General features: G+C 36.5%; 1 long non-coding RNA gene across 2 annotated transcripts; it reads left to right on the top strand.

Moving 5' to 3' along the window:
* Positions 1–62: 62 nt before the first annotated feature.
* On the top strand, positions 63–25,752 carry LOC137501868 (uncharacterized). 2 transcript variants are annotated; one of them, XR_011018661.1, is made up of 3 exons: positions 63–211; positions 25,304–25,555; positions 25,658–25,752. It is a non-coding gene; the product is annotated as an uncharacterized lncRNA (long non-coding RNA). The 2 variants fall into 2 exon arrangements; XR_011018662.1 differs by lacking the exon at positions 63–211 and adding an exon at positions 286–363.

Genomic DNA, 25,752 nt, shown 5'->3' with positions numbered 1-25,752 from the left:
TTTTATTCTGAATTTTGTATGTTGTGATTTTACCTTTATTTTATAGGACATTCAGCTTCCTCACACCTTTCGGGATTTGCTCTCCTTGATGCCAGTGTGAGTGAGGGAGAACATTGTCATCTTCAACTTTCTTCTGAATGTAGAGAGAAATCATTCAATCAAGTGGTTTCATTGACTCCAGGACTCTCCGATATGCAGAAAAGGCTGCAGGGTATGTTTCAGCAGTGTAATTACATCTAGATTCCTGTTTTTGTGCTGAAGTTCGTTTTATAGGACATCTATCTGCCTCACATCTTACTGGATTTGCTGTCCTCGATACCAGTTTCACACAGGGAGAAGATTCCCAGCTATCTCCCACTGAGAGTAAGTTTCAATGTACATCAGAAGGAGCATGAACTATGGTCATTTCATTGTTATCCGTACTGTGATTTCCTGTATTCAACGGACAATTTTTTATTAAGGGTGAGAGAATGTAATGTAGCCTTGTCTAAAAATGTTGCAATGACTAGTGGGTTATTGATGCTTGTGTTACTGCTCTTAATGTTTTGTTTTAACAGGATTAGCTTTCTCATTGCTGAATGTATTTCTGATTCAAATAAACTGTTAGACAGGCAGCAATAGGCTTCTGTCCGAAGTAAATCCACTCAGTTGTTTGCATTAACGTCAGACATTAAATTCAGCATCCAGTGGTCCATTGGGGTATTTAAGAGTAACTTTTTGTGTCAGAAGAGGAAAATTGGAATTAATACTGAGTTTCAAATACTTAGGCCCAGTTTCATCAACACATGTTAATACTTAACAAGGTGTTAAATTATTTTAACATACGATTTAAGAAAATTTGCGTTTCATCAACAACTGTTAACATTAACAAATGTTAAACTGCGTATTAAAGTTAACATCAGCCATTTCCAATGTTAAATGGCTAACATTAGCATTTAGCAACCTGTTCCAAAATGGCTGCTGTGAATCTCGCTTTCGAGGCGGAATTGCTCTATTTAGATCTTTTACAAAACAATCCTGATCAAAGAAGAGTTAAGCGACGTAATGACTTCAAAAATTTGACAGATGCGGAATTTCTTCATAGATACAGGTTATCGAAAATAGTCGTTGCTTAGGTTGTTGACTGAATTCAAGTGAGGTTAGAATATCCTACGAAGAGAAACTTACCTCTTTCTCCAATGTTGCAGGTACTGATAATATTACGAATTTTTGCTACTGGTTATTTTCACGTAATGGCCGGAGACAATGCTGGAATTTCTAAAACCACTGTTAGTAGAGTTGTTTCTCGAGTGTCTGCAGCAATAGCATCCATGGGAAGGAGGTATATAACATTCCCTTCAGTAGAAGAGCGTCAGCAAATTATCCGCGACTTCTATGAAATAAGCCGTTTTCCTGGTGTTTGTTCTAGGTGCAATAGAATGCACACATGTAAGAATCCAATCACCTGGAGGCAATTGGGCCGAAATATATCATAATCGGAAGGGATATTTCTCTGTTAATGTTCAGGTAATTAGTGAGCCTAATCTCCAAATCAGGGATATACTTGCTAGGTGGTCTGGTTCTGCACACGACAATACAATATTTAATAACTCCCATATCGGAGCACAGTTTGAAGTGGGACAATTAACGAAGTGATTCTGTTAGGTGACAGCGGATACCCACTAAAAAAGTATATTAACCCCATTGAAACCCTCGCGGACTTTTCCCGTGCCTCGTCCTTTTCTTTTATCGTCAAGCCATCTGTGTGCTTGCACTCAATAACTTATATATATTTACTAATTCAATTAACAACTCTTTTTTGAAGGAGGAAAAATTAGAAGTACGATTCCGTTTCACTTCACGCTCCATATTTTACAGCTGTGCTCAAACAAAAGCGCATCGGAGCGCGCTGTAAAACAGCATGTTTGTACCACTGCCTCCTTGATTTGCACCAGTTCGCAATATCGGGAGAGTTAACAGTCGATTAGTTAACATTTCACAAGAAAAGTTTGATGAAACGCAAGAAACCTAACAAGATATTAAATTTTTAACTCCGTATTAACTAACTACTTGTTAATATATATTTAACATGTGTTGATGAAACCGGGCCTTAATGGGCAGTTGTTGTATAACTTATATACCTGTAGGGCAAAAATATAATACAGTGGAACTGCGTTTTTGGACGGGCTATTAAAATAAAACATACAACACAGGAAAATGGAAAATCTGGGAATGAATGAAAGCCATCAGCAATTTGGCTAAACATCACAAAAATTAACTATGTATAATTATAATCTTACAACACTCCTAAAACAAACCAAACCAAACTATGGCCCCATTGGGCCTTTGCCTGCCAAGAGATCGCTGCTCTGCTCGAAGGCCTGCAGATTACGAGGTGACGCATGATCAGTGTGATGAATCCTCTCGGCCGTTATTCGTAGCTCTCTAGACCGGGGTCGCCATCTTGCCATTAGATAGCTCCTCAATTAAAGGTAATCACGCAGACTGAGTGGACCTGGAAACCAACCCTTATATCCAGGTAAAAAATGCCTGACCTGGCCGGGAATCGAACCCGGGCCCAATGGATGAGAGGCAGGCAAGTTAGACCGTGAAACCAGCATCAAACATTAATTACCGGTACGCGAATTCATAATCTCGATCCTTTATATTCAGTTTTACAGGGGAAACTTCATCAGTTTCCGTGAAAACTTCTTTCGGTTCAGCAACTTTGATTAGCCAAACTCTTCGCCAAGCCGTACGACAATCGACCACAAGTAGTTTTTAATTCTCTCATCTAATAAAATAAAGCGCCCAGCATGATGATGAAATCCATTCTTTCTTAATCTTCCATTGTAATTTGGTCTCTGGTTTGTATTCAGTTTCTGGAAATCTTGTACCGCGTAAATTAGGCCTACATTGACTTTTAAAGGTTATGTTGAACTCGAGAACGGTTTCGACAAGATCATCTAAATACAAGAATATGTTGTAGTTGGTCTTGGTTTCAAAGGTAATTATTGATACTCAGAAGTTCTCGAATGCATTATATTAAATTCTTCCCATCACTAATCAAAACTTCAAAAATTATGGTTATTTGTGACTTTTGGCTCAGCTGGATAGCGCACTCGATGCACGTGTCAGTACGAGTTGGAAATTATGATACAAACCATTTATTTTGTACATGTAACGTGTGCAAATAAAACGATTGCGGGTTTGGACTTTTAACTCAAAAACATAAAATTCCCCATCTTATATTAGGACCAAAACAGTAACAGGCAATCCCAAGACCTCATGGCTTTTTGTATGTAAGGTGCAACATCTTTTCTGGTCTCGATAACATAATCGTATACAATAATATTAATATACGTACTAGTTTTGTGCAAGATTTGTGTTAAGAAGGAGCAGTTTCGATTCCTGCCTGAAAGCCCTGTTACTATACAGTGCCCTGAGGAAAGTGCCGAAAACCTGTTCGGCAATATAATCGAAAATAAAAATATAAACATCTAACCCTGGACATAATGTAGATGTTTTATAAGTGCAAACATTTGACGAAACTTATTCAGTCTTCAAGTAGAGCTGTCAAAATGCTCTGTATCTCCTTACAATTATTGTGGCCACTCTCCGCTTTATAATTTCCGAGAATCTCTAAACAATACCACCCGAATTCGATGCTAAGATGGTCCCTTATGCAAGTTCACTTCTCCTTCTTAAGACGCCATCTCGGAGCAGAGGTTGGCGATCCACATAACTAGCTCTGATCTTGACAGCGCACAATGGAATGCCACTTCTGAAGTACAGCAGTGCCATCTTTGAAGGTCTTTCAGCCATGAATTTCTTCTTCTCCCAACAGATATCTTCCCCTGTATTTTTCCTTCAATAATAAGCTGTAATAATTGATACCTCTCGCCTCTCATGATATGTCCTAGGTATTGTATTTTCCAGTACAGTACTCTCAAAACCTGAACAACCCTCAATCGTATCAGGACAGGCCATGGAAAGTGCACTGACTTTCTCTACAAATGGAGCCAACTTCCCTCTCTGGAATGTAGCTGCGGTGCCCATAAGCAAACAGTTTGTCATATAGTGGAACAGTGTCCCCTGAGTGCTTATCGGTGTAGCCGAAAATACTTTCTTGACCCAAATCCTTCTTATATAGACTATTTGCAGAGCTTGATGGTGAAATTGTAACCTACATGGTGTACTGTAGCCTATATTTAATTTGTGATGGTATGTTTTTATTTTTAATGTCATACGATAAGTAAATAAATATCGCAATGACAGGGCGTTAATGCCAAGATCCATAAATGTGCCATAATTGTCCTTTCGTGAGATACAGTTTATTGAAAAACGCTTAAATGAGGATTTGATTATTTTCACCATTCTGGTCCGTATTGACTTATGTACAAATTTCTATAAAATAATTTTCCGCCTTGTCAATACTTTATACACTTTATTCTATTTAATTACTGTACATGTACACGTTTCGAGAGCCTCCGCTCTCTTCCTCAGCGGTGCCAAATACTAATTATCTTAGGACTGTTTCAATGGTATCATATTTCAATTATATATTAAAATATATGAATTTTAAATTAGTTACAATATTACTGTAAGTTTTTCTTTAGCCTATTTACATTGTCATTTGTCATATATTTTACCAGAATGTTACCAATCATAAATGATAAAATCTAATTAAATTAATCTCTCTATGTTAATTTATGTCCTTATTAATATCTGAAAATAGTAACTCTTTCTTCATCTTCTATAAAATCTACAAAATTAGTCTCTATCCTGAATTATAAAATAACAATAAATAGCCATTTTGTATTAAATTAATAAACTACATTTATGAAGTTAGTCATTTTTTAAAAATATTTCTTCTCTCTTCTTTCTTAACGTCTGCTTTAATTTTCTAGACTTCTTATGAATCAGAATTTTCTCCTCTTACTCTCTTCCAATTCTCAATTCCTTTAATTTATCTGCAAATTGAAATGATGTGATGTTTGTCTGAACCTAAACAATATGTACTCCTTCCCTCCTTGTTGCTACTTTGCTATTGGTTGCGCGATGATCTGCTCATTGTTTCTAACCGTCAAATTCCTTTAAATAAACAAATTAGTTCGTCTTGTTGTTAAATTTTAACCTTGCTCTCAATATATACTTGTGCTAGTTTGAAAACAAACTTGTTCTACTCTCTGCTGTCAATGATCTTGACAACAAGGTCATTGACAGCAGAGAGTAGAACACGTCAAGTATATATTGAGAGCAAGGTTAAAATTAGACAACAAGACGAACTAATTTGTTTATTTAAAGGAATTTGATGGTTAGAAACAACGAGCAGATCATCGCACAACCAATAGCAAAGTAGCAACAAGGAGGGAAGGAGGACATATTGTTTGGGTTCAGACAAACATCACATCATTCAATTTGCGGATAAATTAAAGGAATGAAGAATTGGGAGAGTAAGAGGAGAAAATTCTGATTCATAAGAAGTCTAGAAAATTAAAGCAGACGTTAAGAAAGAAGAGAGAAGAAATATTTTTAAAAAATGACTAACTTCATAAATGTAGTTTATTAATTTAATACAAAATGGCTATTTATTATTGTTATTTTATAATTCAGGATAGAGACTAATTTTGTAGATTTTATAGAAGATGAAGAAAGAGTTACTATTTTCAGATATTAATAAGGACATAAATTAACATAGAGAGATTAATTTAATTAGATTTTATCATTTATGATTGGTAACATTCTGGTAAAATATATGACAAATGACAATGTAAATAGGCTAAAGAAAAACTTACAGTAATATTGTAACTAATTTAAAATTCATATATTTTAATATATAATTGAAATATGATACCATTGAAACATAGTCCTAAGATAATTAGTATTTGGCACCGCTGAGGAAGAGAGCGGAGGCTCTTGAAACGTGTACATGTACAGTAATTAAATAGAATAAAGTGTGTAAAGTATTGACAAGGCGGAAAATTATTTTATAGAAATTTGTAATCGAAGATTTAGCGTTTTTGGGACTGAAATTTCTGGACGGTTGATCCGGGAAATCGTTCCTTCGAGGAACGAATAATGTGGGATTTTTACAACGTGATTTAATTACGATGCTCGCGGGACTACGTAATTTGAATGCATGATCCGGGGAAACGTAGGTTCCGGGAACGGATTGTCGAGATTCCTATCCCTGCTGGGCTCAGGGCTCAGACAGTAGAGCGCTGGCTTTCTGAGCTCAACTTGGCAGATTTGATCCTGGCTCAGTCTGGTGGTATTTGAATGTGCTCAAATATGTCAGCCTTGTGTCACTGGCATGTAAAAGAACTCCTGTGGGACAAAATTTTGACACCTCAATGTCTCCGAAAACCAAGCCCAAAATGTACTTAGTGGGACGTAAAAACAATAACATTTATATCCCTCTATCTCTCCAGCACAATGGTTACTAACCAGACCTCACCAATCCAGACCAACGGTCTTTTCACTGGCCTTGTCTTGTAAAGATAGTCTTGGCAGCCTTGTAAAACACACTGTGACATCGTCCGAGCCGTGCCATGCTGTATGTTTAGCCTCTGTGATGTCGTCTTAGCAGCGCCACACTGGATCTGCAACCTATGTTTTTTGATGGCTTAGTAGAAGCATAATCTCGTAGAGTTCACTAGAGCCTACACGTAGCGCTGGTAAAAGTTACGATTTTAAAAACTGCATTTCAATTGTAAATATCTATTTTCACAGGAAATGAATCACAGTTCAAAATACTGACTTTTAATTTTTATCCACTCTGTGACAAGAGACCGCTGGTGTTCTAACTCCTTGTTTAGTAATTATGCGATTACTTACATTTTAGCGATATAAATTATTGAAAGTTCACGACTGATACAGCATTGTAACAAAACAACTTGCCCCAGTACATAAATTAATAGCCTATAAATGCTACAGTGAAATGCGATTGTAGTTTTCAATCACAAAAAGGATAAAAGGAACAAGCGAACTTGCCTCCTTACAGCAAGCTTGGCAGAAGAATACCCTTCCATCCTGTAATGTTCCTAACTTGCTGACTAGCTTTACAAACATACTAATCTGAATTTAACTTGAAAATTATGAAAATTAATATTCATTAAATAAAATACACAATCGACTGACCTTGTACTCACACTTACTTTTTACCTGCTTACTTACACATACGTTATTTGATGGGCGCCAGCTACCACTCAGTGCAGCAATAATAGAATGAGAATCTTGACTATCTCTAGGGTGTGGGGTAATAAGTTTACTTTTGACAACATATCATATAAGTTCTGGGAAAAGGAGATTGGCGTTCGGTTTCCCCATTAAATTTGAGGTTATCTAATTCTGTCATTGAAATAATACTATGAATTCATTTGATAAAACAAAATATATTCTTTAAATTGTATATAAAAAAAATAGTAAGTCTTGTTGCGATAAAACAGATGAGAATATGAAATTATGACATTGTAACTGAAAGAAACTAGGCATGAATTTGAATTCTTCTTGACCAGACATTTAACAATTTATACGAAATAATTCCCTCACTGTTTCACTTGACTGTACCTTCAACACTTTGAGTGTAATTACGACGTATTCCTTAGATCTGGTGTTTACTGTAGATGTATCATGCCTAATTTTGTGATGTATTCCTGTGACTGCTTCTTCTCCATATCATATGACTTCTTTGTAAGTCTGGATGGTATTACTTCATTGCAAGTGGTATCCTGTGACTACATGGTAAGCCTTTGCGTCCGTATCTTCAACTAGGTGACTGACCAACTGTAGCCTCATTCTCTTAATGACCAATGAGTAATGAATCACCGAGTCCTCTCCTTCGCGTAGACTCCCGTTGACTTTATGACCGACAGGCCTCTGAATCTCGTTCACACTCTGACCAACTGTGGCCTCTCCTTCCAATTGAATAATGACCGACTGAGGCCTCTGCATCTCGTTCACACTCTGACCAACTGTCGCCTCTCCTTCCAATTGAATAATGACTGACGCTACAATATGCAGCCACCATTTATAGACGTTGGTTGACGCACCTGCGTAATCTCCAGAAATAACTATAATTTACTCCCACCTCGCGACAAATATTGCATACAATGGTGAAATAGCCTGGGGCGGCCTGAGTATCTGAGCTCATCGCTTAATGCTCACGATGATGTAGCCATGACGTGCCGATGACTTGACAGAAATGCCAGCAGTATTGCACAATGTAACAATGTCACATCCAACATCTGATATATAACAATTCTCACTGTACATGCCTTTAATGTTAATCTACACACACACACACACACACACACACACACATATATATGCATACATTTAACTACAATCACGCAAGCGACAAACATAGCCGAATTGAATTGAATAAGAATGATAATACAGTAATTCAATTGGAAGGAGAGGCGACAGTTGGTCAGAGTGTGAACGAGATGCAGAGGCCTCAGTCGGTCATTAAGTCAACGGGAGTCTACGCGAAGGAGAGGACTCAGTCAGCAGTATGTAAAGATTGTTGGTTACAAGGATAATGTCTCAAATATTATTACAGTATTATAAGCCCACCTGTTCAATACAATACAATATGATCCACTATTTCATATGGTCAAAAAATTTTATACATAATACATAAAAGTCAATGGTACATGTTTCACCCTCCTTACGGGCATCATCAGCCTATATCAATCTTAAAAATAATACATGTAGAGTCATTCTAATCTTATAAATTATAGGTTAAATGTTGAAAATGATTTCGTAAAACATTACACAATAACATCTAAAACAACGATAATGCACCAAAGTATGTTAAAAGAGAGTAAATTAACAGTTTTGAAGATTAAAACGTGATTAAACATGAAATTTTGAGAGTTTAAAACTAAAATGGATCCTTTTTTTTATAATATCATTAAGACTGTGATGGCCTTGAGTGTAAACACAATCATCAAAGGGGGATGTTTCTTCAATTCCCAAGTTGAATCCAAGATGGTAAAATCACTGTCAGTTATTTAAAACGGAAGTGTGAACGTAATAAACATGTTAAAATGTATATGGTTAGGATATCTGAAAGTCGAAAAGAAAATGGAACGTCTTGGAGAGGCGTTGCTAATGATAAATGTAACTGAAAGAAACTAGGCATGAATTTGAATTCTTCTTGACCAGACATTTAACTATTTATACAAAATAATTCCCTCACTGTTTCACTTGACTGTACCTACACAAAGAAAGAACTTAACCGTCCCAAGTATGAATAAAGTCCAAGATAAAGTAAATGTAATATGGTTAAGGAATGAAATTAGGTCACTATACAAGAAGTCCCAATTGAACTTACAACTATATAAAGTTCATTTAACGGTAGCTCAGACATTAACCCCATTAGAATGGAACTCTTTCCAACTTCACGTAGACTACAAATTGATGGTTTTACTCGACAAGAAACAGGCCACTTTAGACAAGAAATTATCACATTTAAAAGAATCTCAAACGCTATCCATTGTACAGAATAGATACACAAAGAACAAGTACTTCAAATGTCCACACACCCACAATTGTTAATTTAACCAACGTGCAGTTTTCTGGAACAGAAACGGACCACCTGAATAAAGGTCCAAAGTATAACTGGCCTAGTGAAAAAAAGGACTTAGATATTATTACCACAGTAGCTGAGGTAGAAGCTAATATCTCTAAACTCCCCTTTGAAGTTCAAAATGACATTAGATTTGACATAAAAAAGAAATTACCTACACTAGCCAAAGAACTTAATGCTAAATCCGACTCTAATCAAAAATCTTTAATACGTAATTTGAGAACGAAAATAGAAGATAACAACATCATAGTCACAATAGCTGACAAGGGAGGGTCTATGGTGTTAATGGATAAGGACAATTACATAAATAAAACTGAAGAATTTTTTAAGGATAAGATTTATACTATAGTTGGCAAAGATCCTATCGTAAGAATACAACGTAATTTAAAATCTCTAATAAGAACTCCACATTCCTTCTCAATGAACAGGAACAACAGAGACTGATCAATATGAACCCCAGCATTCCAATAGCCAGAGCTCTACCTAAAATCCATAAAAACAACATTCCCGTATGTCCGATTATTAATTGCCGTAATAGCCCTACCTATAAAGTTTCCAAATATATCCACGGTTTTCTTAAACAACATAAGTTTAATAATAAACTTCCTTTAAAGAATTCAATCAAATTTTGCGATATTTTAAGTAAATTTGACTTACAACCTAACCATATAATGTGTTCCTATGATGTCATAAACATGTACCCAAATTTACCTACTAAAGAAACAGTCAAAATTATCTATGACAATATTTCAAAACATAGCAGCCTGAGTAAGCTGGAAATTGATGAATTTATGAAGATCCTGAATTTTGTATTGAATAACAACTTTTTCTCCTTTAATGGTAAGATTTATCAACAGACTGGCTTAGCCATGGGTGACCCTTTGTCCGGCATCTTGGCTGATATTTACATGGACTCAATAGAATACACGAAAATCAAAGAACATATAAAAGGTATATGTTTATGGCTGAGATTTGTGGACGACACTTTTGTAGTTATTGACAAAAATGTTACTAACAGCGACGAAGTTTTAGAGATTTTAAATAAAATTGACCCTAATGTAAAATTCGCTAAAGAAGACGAAGTTAAACAGTCCTTAAATTTTTTAGATATAACGATCACGCGCGCCAATAATACTTTCGATTTTCAAATCTACAGAAAACCCACAGTCTCCTATAACCATAAATAATTCCTCTTTACATCCTAAATCTCAAAAACAAGCGTCATTCTATAATTTAATACACAGAGCCTTAAAAATCCCACTATCCCCTAACAACTTAAAAATAGAATTAAACTATATAAGGAACTTGGCCAAGCTTAATGGGTTCAAGGTTGAAATGATTAACCAGTTAATCAATAAAGTTAAATATAAACTATCCACGAATCTCATTCCGGATAAACCTAAAAAAACTAGTTTCGCTACGTTTACATACAATAACCCAGCCATCCACCAGATCGCCAACACACTGAAGAAATACGACACTAATATTGCTTTCAGAACAGTAAATACAAATCAAAGTATATTTTTTAATCATAATAAAGTCAATTATAAAAACAGCCGTTTTTTGAGATCTGGTATTTACAGACTTACTTGTGCCCAGTGTGGATTTAGTTATGTTGGACAGACTGGGCGCAGCTTTTATACGAGATATATGGAGCATTATAATGCCTTAAAGCACAACAAATATTCAGCGATGAGCTCACACATGAGTGAAACAGGACATCAGTTTACATCAATTGATAAAGATCTCACTATTCTGAAATGCATAGGCAAAGGAAAGCTTATGAATGAATTAGAAAATCTTTACATCTTTTTAGACCAAGCCTATAACAAAGACCATAATCTTAACGATACCACGGAAGTAAAAAATCCTTTATATGAGCTAACTCCAAAGTTATTAGGCATGGTGAATTCAAAACATAATACAATCCCGCAAACTTTTAGAACTTCTTGTTCTAAAGCTTCCACCACCTCGTCAAATGATAGGCCCGCCCATCTTGCTCCTAACAGCCCTCCAATAACAACACATGCGCGCAAGGCTCCACCCACCATTACCCCCCCTCCATGTCCTTCACTGCCTCAGCCACACCGTTATAATACTAGAAGTCGAAAACCCAGTCAAGCTAGCGTTGCTGAAACAACCTGACGTATTTAATACGCACCGTACGAGTAAGTACCGCATTAGGTATTTTTGACGTACAGGAAGTCTCTTGTACAGTACGGTATTATTCACCATTTTTCATTTTGTTTCAGAAAATCCTGATCATTTCTTCCAACAAATGTTTCAACGGAATTATAACATCAACTTGACTATCTTTTAGATCCAATCGACTACCACATAATTTCTGAACTCCGCTAGCTTTGACATACGTTTTATCATTAGCAACGCCTCTCAAAGACGTTCCATTTTCTTTTCGACTTTCAGATATCCTAACCATATACATTTTAACATGTTTATAACGTTCACACTTCCGTTTTAAATAACTGACAGTGATTTTACCATCTTGGATTCAACTTGGGAATTGAAGAAACATCCCCCTTTGATGATTGTGTTTACACTCAAGGCCATCACAGTCTTAATGATATTATAAAAAAAAGGATCCATTTTAGTTTTAAACTCTCAAAATTTCATGTTTAATCACGTTTTAATCTTCAAAACTGTTAATTTACTCTCTTTTAACATACTTTGGTGCATTATCGTTGTTTTAGATGTTATTGTGTAATGTTTTACGAAATCATTTTCAACATTTAACCTATAATTTATAAGATTAGAATGACTCTACATGTATTATTTTTAAGATTGATATAGGCTGATGATGCCCGTAAGGAGGGTGAAACATGTACCATTGACTTTTATGTATTATGTATAAAATTTTTTGACCATATGAAATAGTGGATCATATTGTATTGTATTGAACAGGTGGGCTTATAATATTGTAATAATATTTGAGACATATGTCAACTTCAATACGGAACCAAAATGAGAATAGTTACTTGTACAAGGATAATGTCGAGATAGGGGAGGAGACTAAGGCCAAAGAAATAATAAAATTTACATATGATAATAATGACATTTACAATAAGATACAAAAGTTGAAAACTAGAAAAGCGGCTGGAATTGATCAGATTTCTGGGGATATACTAAAGATAATGGGTTGGGATATAGTACCATATCTGAAGTACTTATTTGATTATTGTTTGGTCGTAGGAGCTATACCAGATGAATGGAGAGTTGCTATAGTAGCCCCCGTGTATAAAGGAAAAGGTGATTGACATAAAGCTGAAAATTACAGGCCAGTAGGTTTGACATGCATTGTATGTAAGCTTTGGGAAGGCATTCTTTCTGATTATATTAGACATGTTTGTGAAATTAATAACTGGTTCGATAGAAGGCAATTCGGTTTTAGGAAAGGTTATTCCACTGAAGCTCAACTTGTAGGATTCCAGCAAGATATAGCAGATATCTTGGATTCTGGAGGTCAAATGGACTGTATCACAATTGACCTGTCCAAAGCATTTGATAGGGTGGATCATGGGAAACTACTGGCAAAAATGAGTGCAATTGGACTAGACAAAAGAGTGATTGAATGGGTTGCTATATTTCTAGAAAATAGATCTCAGAGAATTAGAGTAGGTGAAGCTTTATCTGACCCTGTAATAATTAAGAGGGGAATTCCTCAAGGCAGTATTATCGGACCTTTATGTTTTCTTATGTATATAAATGATATGAGTAAAGGAGTGGAATTGGAGGTAAGGCTTTTTGCGGATGATGTTATTCTCTATAGAGTGATAAATAAGTTACAAAATTGTGAGCAACTGCAACGTGACCTCAAAAATGTTGTGAGATGGACAGCAGGCAATGGTATGTTGATAAACGGGGCTAAAAGTCAGGTTGTGAGTTTCACAAATAGGAAAAGTCTTCTCAGTTTTAATTACTGCGTTGATGGGGTGAAAGTTCTTTTGGGGATCATTGTAAGTATCTAGGTGTTAATATAAGGAAATATCTTCATTGGGGTAATCACATAAATGGGATTGTAAATAAAGGGTACCGATCTCTGCACATGGTTATGAGGGTGTTTAGGGGTTGTAGTAAGGATGTAAAGGAGAGTGCATATAAGTGTCTGGTAAGACCCCAACTAGAGTATGGTTCCATTGTATGGGACCCTCACCAGGATTACCTGATTCAAGAACTGGAAAAAATCCAAAGAAAAGCAATTCGATTTGTTCTGGGTGATTTCCGACAAAAGAGTAGCGTTACAAAAATGTTGCAATGTTTGGGTTGGGAATAATTGAGAGAAAGAAGAAGAGCTGCTCGACTAAGTGGTCTGTTCCGAGCTCTCAGCGGAGAGATGGCGTGTAATGACATTAGTAGACGAATAAGTTTGAATGGCGTTTATAAAAGTAGGAAAGATCGCAATATGAAGATAAAGTTGGAATTCAAGAGGACAAACTGGGGCAAATATTCATTTATAGGAAGTGGAGTTAGGGATTGGAATAACTTACCAAGGGAGATGTTCAATAAATTTCCAATTTCTTTGAAATCATTTAGAAAAAGGCTAGGAAAGCAACATGTAGGGAATCTGCCACCTGGACGACTGCCCTAAATGCAGATCAGTATTGATTGATTGATTGATTGATTGATAGTAATCTCACAGATAATAATAATAGGGACATGATAGTAATAATGATATAATAATAATAACACAGATAAAATAATAAAAATACAGATATCATCCTGTAACGGAATTTGAACCGTTACAATTTGCCTCCCTCATAAATAAATCAAAGAACAAAGAATCGATTGATTTATGAACAACATAATATATATATTATATAACACTGACACAGATAAACACTTTAAATGAGTATACACAATAATTTTCTTTTTCAACCATACATTTTATCAAATATCAAAGATGTGAGAATTTTTCTCGCGCACTGTCATCGTAGATAACTGTCCAGTGTCTCTCTCTCTCTCATACAAATCACAAGAGTACAGCGCTCAATTTAACACATACAAATAATTTTAAATGATTACACTACATTCTTTTTTTTTTTTTTTTTTTTTACATACCAAAACTTTTTGTGAAATATCACTTATATGAGAACTTTTCTCGCATATTGTTATCGTAGATAACTGTCCAATGTCTTGTTCTCCGCTTTGTCATACAGTCCATGACAATGTAGCACTTATTCTTCCAATACACCAATACGACACTTGGTTCACACGCAAATTCACATATGTTAGTTTTATTTTGCCATTTTCTCACAAAAATTAACCATCTTTTTTTTTTTTTTTTTTTTTTTTAATCTCAACAAATCTCACGTGAAGTACTTCTTCAAATTCTTAATGTTATAAGTACCGTACCGACAATCTTCCCTTCCTGATCTTTTAAGGAATATGCACACTTCCCGATACGGTTCACAATAGTGAAATACCCCTGATACAAAAGAAAGAATTTAGACATATTTCCCACCTCTGCAGATGATAAAAATGAAACTCTGAGTAGCACCTTGTCACTCAAACTGAATCAATTTTGCCCTTATTAACTTGCATATCTCAGTAAATCACATCCTCCTTGGCAACAACAATTAAAGGATCAATACCATGGCTACAAGATTATTCCGTAATCCAGCATAATGTTTATTTGTTCTTCGACTTCACTAGCACATTTAAGTTGAATGGAGTACTTACCTCCCACAAATGATGAATGGTCATGTACTACAAATTTGTTCATATACGTGTTCTTCCTCACTTACCACTAAATACATCTCGATGCTTACCTAACATCGAACACAATTACTCCTCCTGTAATTCACTCAAATTACTTCACGTCACTGCCTCATACCGACTATCCCTCGGATACTGGTCGTATAGACACATAACACACCTCAAAACATTTCCTCTCACTAGGAACACCTTCACTTACCTCTCATATATCTATAAAGAACACACGTTATCAACCCACTTACCTCAGACCATCATAATTAACACGCACTGCTTTGCTAGTTTCCTCCCAGAACAAACACACACTACCTAAATCAAAGTCTATTCTACTTCCATGATTTGCAACCAAGTCAGCTCCTAAAATAAATGAATACACAAGTTTTGGTATAACAAGGCATGGCTGGAACTTACAATCATGATTGTTACCACTATCATCTTATTTACTCTCTGTGACTTACCCATTATTTATGACTACGTCATTATTTAAATATCTCACTTAACAATACTTGGGTCACAATCACACTATACGCTTAAATCTACTTTCACTACATAACTACTTATACTACATACCTGTACAACTTCTACCTTCGGACTGTTCATTTAATTTACCCGATTCCCTGTTCATTTGGAATATTCTGGCTCGATGACTATTCCTGAATACCATTTGCATTTGTCCTATTACTCTCTCTCTTATGACTTAAATCCTCATGCCTTCCATCACTTTGGCGTATAAAGTTTCCTCGCCTTCCTTCTCTGGATTGCCCCTGATAACTCTGCTGAACCCTATCACTATTGAAATGTCCATTAGTCGTCTGCTGATCATAATTATTCCCTCTCTAGCTATTCTGTCTATTATTCCTCACATAATTCACATATGCATGCCTCCCATCTTCCGATTCTCTCTGGTAACTCTGCTGACCTCTATCACTATTGAAATTCCTATTATTCCTCGGCTGATAATAATTATTGCCTCTCCAGCTATTTTGTCTATAATTCCTCACATAATTCACATCTGCATGCCTCCCATCTTCCGATTCTCTCTGGTAACTCTGCTGACCTCTATCACTATTGAAATTTCTGTTATTCCTCGGCTGATAATTATTCCCTCTCCAGCTATTTTGTCTATAATTCCTCACATAATTCACATCTGCACGCCTCCCATCTTCTGATTCTCTCTGGTTACTCCTCTGATAATTATCTGACCTGTTTTCCCCTTCCTCTGCTGTTCTACTTTGTGGTCGATTACCACCTACACTACCATTCAGAGCCTCAAAACTATCTAATAATACCTCCATTTCTTTAATAGTACTGACTTTCTGCATACAGGCAGCTTCCCTAATTCTGTCAGAATAATGCTTTAACATAATCCTTACGATATCAACTTCTGAACCAATACTGTTAAGATTTTTCCATACGAGCACGTGTCTCAGAAAATATTCTGTCATAGACACTCCCTGTTGTCTATATTTACCAAGCATAATCCGTTCTCTCTCACGACTTTGGACATTCTCATCCCAAAACTTATTAATGAACTTCTCTTTAAATTCTCCTAAATTAGACATTATTACGGTACACTTGAAACCAGGTTTTACTTTCACCGATGAAGCAATTAGACAAGATCTCTAACACGTATTCCCATTCGATAATATTATCCCTCAACTTACTTGCATATCTTTTCTCGACTAATTTTAAAAATTCCATAGGATTAAACTGTTTTCCAGTAAACTTAGGCAAATCTTGGTCCCTATTGTAAAAACCACTCGTTACTACTATTTCTCTTGTAATCTGACCTTCTCTCATTTCTTTTCGTAGTACCGTCTGGCAATTCAAAACTTTTTCTTCCGCTATTCTCTCCGCATTCTCTCATTATTCTCAGTTCTTCCTGTAAGTTTTCCTCTTTCTCTCTAACCTTCTGCAACAAAGTTTCTTGTTTGTTCTTTAGTTCTCTGACGTGCCCAAGCTCTTTTTCAAACGTTTCTACCTTACTGACACATTTCCTCATATCTTGCACCACTGCGTTATGGATCTTGTCCAATCTTTTTTCGACCATCTCGTGAATTTCTTCCCGATTACTAGAAATCTTATTACTTAACTCTGCGATATTCTGTGTACATGTTTCTTTGACATGCTCAATTTGAGTATGAAGATCGCTCCGATTCAACTCTATTTCTCCTCTGAGGTCAACACACTCTTTATTAAACTTATTTTCTAATGTACATATTTGACTAGTTACCTCTACTATCTTAGTATCTATTTTAGAATTTAGTGATTCACGTAACCCATCTATTTTATCATTGATCACATTAAAAGTTTCGTTACAACTACCAATCATTTCTTCCATTTTACTATTTATGGAGTTAAACCGTTTATTACAATTTTCGTTAATAGTATCAATCTTTTTCTCCGTCTTACTACAGATACCAATCACTTTTTCCATCTGTTTCATATACTTTTTGTTATTCTTTTCAATCTGTTTTTTACAAGTTTCATTACTAATTTCAATCTGTTTCCCATTATTTTCATTGAACTCGGTTATTTTGGCCATCAGCAAGTTAAAATGTTGCGAAGTCATTGCCCCTGAGACTTCCTTTTGAGTTTCAGTGTGATTCTCAATTTCTGCACTTTCTTGAATTCCCTCAGAAGCTTCCATCGTGTTCATCTGCTCCCTACTCTCAACTTCACCTTGGATGTCCTTAGAAGCAAGAGCCTCGTCATCCCGTGACTTGCTGTTGTCTTCCTTGTCCATCTTCGGTTCACTGTTAATAGTTTGTGATATCAAATTAATTTCCCTCTTCAATTCCTTTGACATAACCCCAAAATACAAATATATATCACAAAATTACACTCCTGACATTTACCGATTATAATTCCGTTAGCTTAAATGTGCATACTCTTCCAAAATGAACCTATGATATGCTGTCATTCAGAACAAATTCTGAATTTATTCGTGCACCACATTGCGGGGCCAAAATATAATGTTCCTAACTTGCTGACTAGCGTTACAAACATACTAATCTGAATTTAACTTGAAAATTATGAAAATTAATATTCATTAAATAAAATACACAATCGTCTGACCTTGTACTCACACTTGCTTCTTACCTGCTTACTTACACATACGTTATTTGATGGGCGCCAGCTACCACTCAGTGCAGCAATAATAGAATGAGAATCTTGACTATCTCTAGGGTGTGGGGTAATAAGCTTACTTTTGACAACATACCATATAAGTTCCGGGAAAAGGAGATTGGCGTTCGGTTTCCCCATTAAATTTGAGGTTATCTAATTCTGTCATTGAAATAATACTATGAATTCATTTACTTACTTACTTACTTACTTACTTACTTACTTACTTACTTACTTACTTACTTACTTACTTACTTACTTACTCCTCGGCGCTACAGCCCTTGTAGGGCCTTGGCCTCTCTGACGATTGTAGCCCAATCTTCACGATCTTCTGCACGCCTCCTCCATCTTCTTATTCCCATCTTTCTTAAATCCTCCTCCACATCATCCAGCCATCTTTTCCGGGGTCTTCCTTTCCATCTTCTACCACCTGGATTTCCCTTATAGATCTTCTTGACAGCCCTATTATCTGGCACACTCTCCACGTGTCCCAACCACCTTAATCTGTTGCTTTTTATTTCGGTTACGATACTTGGATGTCCATAGAGTTCTTCCAATTCCTTGTTTGTCCTTATTCTCCACAATTCCCCTTCCTTCACCGGGCCAAAAATCTTTCTCAGTATTTTTCTCTCCCATCTGTTCAACAGTTCTTCATCTACTTTGGTCATTGTCCATGTTTCAGAGCCATAAGTTACCACTGGTCGTAATACTGTTCGATAGACTGTCAACTTTAATCTTCTACCAAGGCTGCGTGATCTAAACACTTTCAATAAAGCTAAGTAAGCCCTATTGCCCACAGCAATCCTCGCTTTTATTTCCTCTTTCATGTCATTATCTTTTGTCACCAGCACTCCTAAATACTTAAACTTTTCACATCTCTCGTAGTTAATCCCATTTAATTTTATGCACTTGTCTTCCCTTACTACGGTCCTCCTAGATGCAAACAAGTAACGAGTTTTGGCATTATTCACTCTTAGGGCCATTTCACCTCCTTCCTTTTCTAGTCTATCCAGTCCTTCCTCTAGGTCTTTCAATCTTCTAGACAGCATATCAACATCATCAGCATAAGCCAGATTCTGTGTTACACGGTTGAAGAGCGTACCGCCTGGATTACTGACCTCCACCTTTCTCATCACACGCTCCAAACCACATTGAAGAGCAGGGTAGATAACACATCCCCTTGCCGCAAACCTTGGTTTACTTCAAACTTTTTAGTAAGATTTCCTTCTATTTTAACCATGCATTTGGTACCTGTTAGGGTCATTTGTACCAGTCTTATCAATTTAGTTGGGAACTCCATGTCCATCATTGTTTGATACAGTTTCCTTCTCTTCACACTATCATAAGCCTGCCAAAAGTCCACAAACAGCTGATGCACATCCACATTATATTCATAGCATTTCTCCATTATTTGCCTGACAGTGAAGATGTGATCTGTTGTTGATCTACCCTGTCGAAAGCCACTTTGGTAGTCTCCTAGTATCTGCTCAACCAGTGGAGTGAGTCTCATAGACAAAACCTTGGCTAAAACCTTATAAACCACACTAAGCAAAGATATACCTCTATAATTTTCACAATTTGCTTTATCTTTCTTCTTATGAATTGGGCAAATAATTGCTAAGCTCCAATGCTCTGGCATTTGTTCTGTTTCCCAAACTTCCACAATTAGTTGGTGAACAAGTTGCGTCAACTGCTCACCCCCGTATTTAATCATCTCAGCTGAAATGTTATCACTTCCTGGTGCCTTATTATTCTTCAAGTACTTAATTGCCGTCCTCACTTCTTCTATAGATGGTACAGGCACTGGTTTTAAATCTAGGCTAGGATCCTGCCAAGGCTGCCCATCCACTTCTTCCAATCTCACCGACTCTGCAGCCACATTCAACAGTTCACTAAAGTATTCCGCCCATCGGTCAAGAATCCGGTCTCTTCCCCCAATCATGTTTCCTTCTTTATCTCTACAGAATACAGCATGTGGTTGAAAACCTTTCTGTACGTCCTTTATTTTCCCATAGAACTTCCGTACTTCTTGCATATCATATTGTTCCTCCAAATCTGTAATCCATTTCCTCTCTGCCTCTCTCTTCTTTCTCCTACAAATTCTGTCTGCCTCTTTCCTCTTCTTCCTAAATTCTTCTACATATGTTCTTGTTTTCCTGCTAAACATTTTCTTCCTTGCTTCATTTCTTTCCTCAACTGCTCTTCTGCAATCATCATCAAACCATCCTTGCCTTTCGGTCTTTACCTCAACTCCTAGTACTTCATCCGCAGTTTCCTGCAATGCATCTCTCAATAAAATCCACTTTCCTTCGATGTTTTCCACTGCCCAGCTTTGTTGTTTAGCCTCCAATTTCTTCTCCATCCTGCATTCATATAGTTGTGCAGTTTCTTTATCTTTCAATTTTGAGACCATATATCTCATTGGAGCTTTCCCTTTCTTAGCAGATCTGTAAGTTGCAATACGTTGCCTGTATTTTACCCGTACCAAGTAATGGTCCGAATCACAATCGGTTCCCCTACAACTGTCAACTTGTATGTCAGATGCATGTCTCCTATCAATTACTACATGGTCTATTTGATTAAAGGTGACACCATCTGGTGAACACCAAGTGGCTTTCTGTATATTCTTTCTCTGAAACCATGTACTCTTCACCACCATTGAGTTTCCCATGGCAAAATCAATTAGCCTCTGTCCATTATCATTTGACTCATCATGCAAACTTTCCTTCCCAACTGTCTCCCTATAGGCTTCTTCTTTACCCACTTTAGCGTTGAAATCTCCAAGTTTGATTTTTACATCTTGTCTTGGGATGCATTCTAGTTCTTGTTCCAATTGTCCATAGAACATATCTTTCTCTTCATCCTCAGCCTCTTCTGTAGGTGCATATACACACACACACAAGGGTGATATTGAAAAAATGGGCCTTCATCCTTAGAGTGCATATTCTTTCATTTACAGGTTTAAAATTCAAAACTGCTGACTTATATCTGTCATCCACTAGGAAGCCTGTGCCACCTATTGTACCTTTGGCTCTGCCACTATGCAGAACTGTATATCTACCACTTCTAAAAACACCATTTCCTTTCCATCTGACTTCCTGAATTGCTGCTGTTCCAATATTATATTTCTCCATTTCTTGTTTTAGATTGTTTAGGGCTCCCGGTTTATTCAGGGTTCGTACATTCCAGGTTGCTACATACATATCATATTTCCGTTTGCGTCTTCCATTTCCTCGCGTGGGTCGTTTACCATTATCATCAGTCCGGCTATTCTTGTCTGTGAGTTTCGTAACAAGTTGTTTTTTTCCGATATAGGGTTGTTAGCCCCATGATCAACCCCCAACCTGGAGGACCAGGGTATCCCTCTTAGTCTGGCCTATCACCTTTGACCTGTCCGGCTTGGGTGGCCCTACCAGGAGCTTATGCTCCCGCCGGCATAGCTCTCAGGATCACTTAGGCACGCAAGCTCCCACATCGCGACAAGATGAAGATACCAGCGTGGGAGATGAATTAATTTGATAAAACAAAATATATTCTTTAAATTGTATATAAAAAATAGTAAGTTATTGCGATAAAACAGATGAGAATATGAAATTATGACATTGTAACTGAAAGAAACTAGGCATGAATTTGAATTCTTCTTGACTGGACATTTAACAATTTATACGAAATATATCCCTCACTGTTTCACTTGACTGTACCTTCAACACTTTGAGTGTAATTACGACGTATTCCTTAGATCTGGTGTTTACTGTAGATGTGTCATGCCTAATTTGGTGATGTATTCCTGTGACTACTTCTTCTCCATATCATATGACTTCTTTGTAAGTCTGGATGGTATTACTTCATTGCAAGTGGTATCCTTCTATGACTCCATGGTAAGCCTTTGCATCCGTATCTTCAACTAGGTGACTGACCAACTGTAGCGTCATTCTCTCAATGACCAATGAGCAATGAATCACTGAGTCCTCTCCTTCGCGTAGACTCCCGTTGACTTAAGGACCGACTGAGGTCTCTGCATCTTGTTCACACTCCCACCAACTGTCGCCTCTCCTTCCAATTGAATAATGACTGACACTACAATATGCAGCCACCATTTATAGACGTTGGTTGACGCACCTACGTAATCTCCAGAAATAACTATAATTTACTCCCACCTCGCGATAAATATTGCATACAATGGTGAAATAGCCTGGGGCGGCCTGAGTATCTGAGCTCATCGCTAAATACTCACGATCACGAAGCCATAACGTGCCGATGACTTGACAGAAATGCCAGCAGTATTGCACAATGCAACAATGTCACATCCAACATCTGATATATAACAATTCTCACTGTACGTGTCTTTAATGTTAATCTACACACACACATATGCATTCATTTAACTACAATCACGCAAGCGACAAGCATTGCCGAATTGAATTGAATAAGAATGATAATACAGTAATAGTAATCTCACAGATAAAATAATAATAATACGGACATAATAATAATAATAATGATATAATAATATCACAGATAAAATAATGATAATAATAAAAAAAATACAGATATCATCCTGTAACAGGATTTGAACCGTTACAATCCGTAGTGAAATTGGGATACCCTGTGATCTACTGCTTCTTCCAGTATGACTTGTTTTACTGCCAACCATATTGGACCATTGTCATTTAGCGCCCTTGGTGGAGGATGGTACAGTGTGAAGATAGCGTGACATCACTAGTGTTATGACAATACCCTACTCTTAAATTCATATTACACAAATTATCTGGGCTAATTATCATGTATCATAGAAGAGAAAAGAAAGGATCCACCTAATCAATACAAGTTTATTGTAAGTTCCTATATTACAGTACCAGTTTTGACTCTCTTTATAAAGTCATCTTCAGCTGTACATTACCTTTACTGCTAAGTAAAAAGAGGGATGTAACAAGCATTAAAGTTAGGCATATTTCAAAGTAAAAGCCGACTATGTATGCATCTAATATTAAGTGTGTCTGAGGGTCTAAAAATCGTGTTGATCAACTTATTTTAAAAGATATAGATACATGAACACATTAAAATATTCACAGTACATATTAAAATTACACGTTAAATTACATTTCATGCTAAAGTCCAGTGTGATGAATAGGGACACATTCTTGAAATGAATTTGACATCTTGCGTTTGTTTGTTTGTTTGTTTCTTTGTTTGTTAGTTTGTTTACTTAATTATCCATCATGTGAGGAAATGTCCGTGCTTGTGTTCGTATGGAGAGCATCTATAATATTCTACTCTCTATCAGGTTCATCCACTTGTATGATTACAATCTTCAGTTGTCAGTGATAAATACATGTGTGTTCAGAGGTAGGCATGTGCAGCTGAGGTTGAAGATTATCTCAGAAACGTTAAATGCAGTTTGCTTTAGTGTATAAATGTCAGTTGCTAGGTGGTGGCTCTTTTCTTGTCTATAATTGCCGATAAATATCTGTAAGAAACGAAAAGTAAAGTTAGAAATTTATGTTCTTAAAGTGCCTGCTTGTATGTGTGTTTCCGTAATAGTTACTTACTGTTGCTGAAGTGGATGAGATGCGTTCGACCTGGCTGCCTGGCGTGTACTGTGCCGTGTTCTCCTGGTGTTGGTATCCGCTGCTGTGAGGGGAATGGAGGGGTGGTTTGGGGGAGTTGCTGTCGTATGTATAGGGGCGGAGTTGGGTGTGTCGGTCGTCTGCGCTGTGGCGCGTGTTGGACACTGTTTGACTATTTTAAGATAGTAATTTTTTAAAGCGGGGATAACTTTGTTAAATATGGTGTTGGTTTTTTCAGTTATTTCATTGATATTGTAATTAGGGTTGGTGTATTGATCCAATGATATATACAGTTCTTCTGTTATATTAAGCAAGGGGCCTTTGGGGTTTGTGTTTAGTATTTTCATATCGTTAGCTATGTTCGTGAAACTATGTTTGTATTTGTCCATATGTTGACCTATTGCAGAAAAATGGTTGTGTTTTACGGCATTAATATGTTCATTGTATCTGATTGCAAAGTTTCTACCGGTACATCCTACGTAACTTGTTTCACAATTGTTGCATCTGATTCGGTATACTCCTGAGCGATAGTACTTGTTAGTATTGTTGATTATCTTGGCATTATGTGTGATGCTGCTACTATTGTGCATAATTCTGAAGGCTATTTTGACACACTTAATATTAGATGCATACATAGCCGGCTTTTACTTTGAAATATGCCTAATTTTAATGCTTGTAACATCCCTCTTTTTACTTAGCAAGGCACAATACCAACTTTGACCAATGTAAAGGTAATGTACAGTGAGTCGAAACTGGTACTGTAGTATAGGAACTTACAATAAACTTGTATTGATTAGGTGAATCCTTTCTTTTCTCTTCTATGATATAACTATCAGTACGGGAAATAATGAAACTAATAAGTGTAGATAATTATCATGTATTTCATATTTTAGAAATAGAAAAAGCCTATTAAGTTAAGTTTTATATACACGAGAACCGTGTTTGTCCGGCCCTCATTAATCCGGATCTCCAGTTTATCTGGATCGAAAATAATAAAAATTTAATTTTACTTGTTCAGTATTTCTTTTACGTGGTCGACTCTTCTTGAATGTCTTTTCCGCCAAGGATAGCTAAGGACTGGAACTAATTCGGCCACATTCTATCAAAGGTACTGTCCCGGCATTTGTCTGGAATTGAGAATGGGAAAGTGTGGACTCTTCTGATTTTCTTGACACATTTGCACGCATTCCCGGATGCTCAGACGTAGATGTGAAGGACTTAAATGACTGGTTGAAAAATGAGTATAATTCACTAGGTTATGGCATAGTGACAGATGAATAAATTATTGCCTCTTGTTCCTCGGCAGGTTATGACGAGAGTGATGGTGACTTTGAAAATGAAACCGGTGCTCCATCAGAAGAAACAATGAGTCATGGAGAGGCAACAATGCAGCTGGACAAACTGATGGCCTATTTAGAATCCCAGACTGAAACCACACCTGCAGAACTGATGTTAGTAAAACGTCTTCGTGATCGTGCTGCACGCAAATGCTATATAAAATAACAAATACAAAACAGAAAAACTTGCACATTATTTTAGTGCAAAAACAGTCGGAAATGTAAGAAAAGTCTTTTATATTTTTTTTTGTACAATTGAAAAATTGTATGACTAAAACTTATGTTAATAGATTATATAGCATGTACTGTATTTGTCTTTTTAGTTTTTCCGGATTATCTGGATTTTCGATGGAGCCCAATACTGGCTATGGGGAAAAGGAAGCGAAGCTGCATTGGACATCCGGGTGAACGAGGTTAT

This window comes from Anabrus simplex, chromosome 8 (genome assembly GCF_040414725.1).
Source record: "Anabrus simplex isolate iqAnaSimp1 chromosome 8, ASM4041472v1, whole genome shotgun sequence".
In the NCBI taxonomy this organism is placed as follows: Eukaryota; Metazoa; Arthropoda; class Insecta; order Orthoptera; family Tettigoniidae; genus Anabrus; species Anabrus simplex.
Note: the sequence above shows the minus strand (reverse complement) of the source record. Positions and strands in the feature narration are given on the sequence as shown.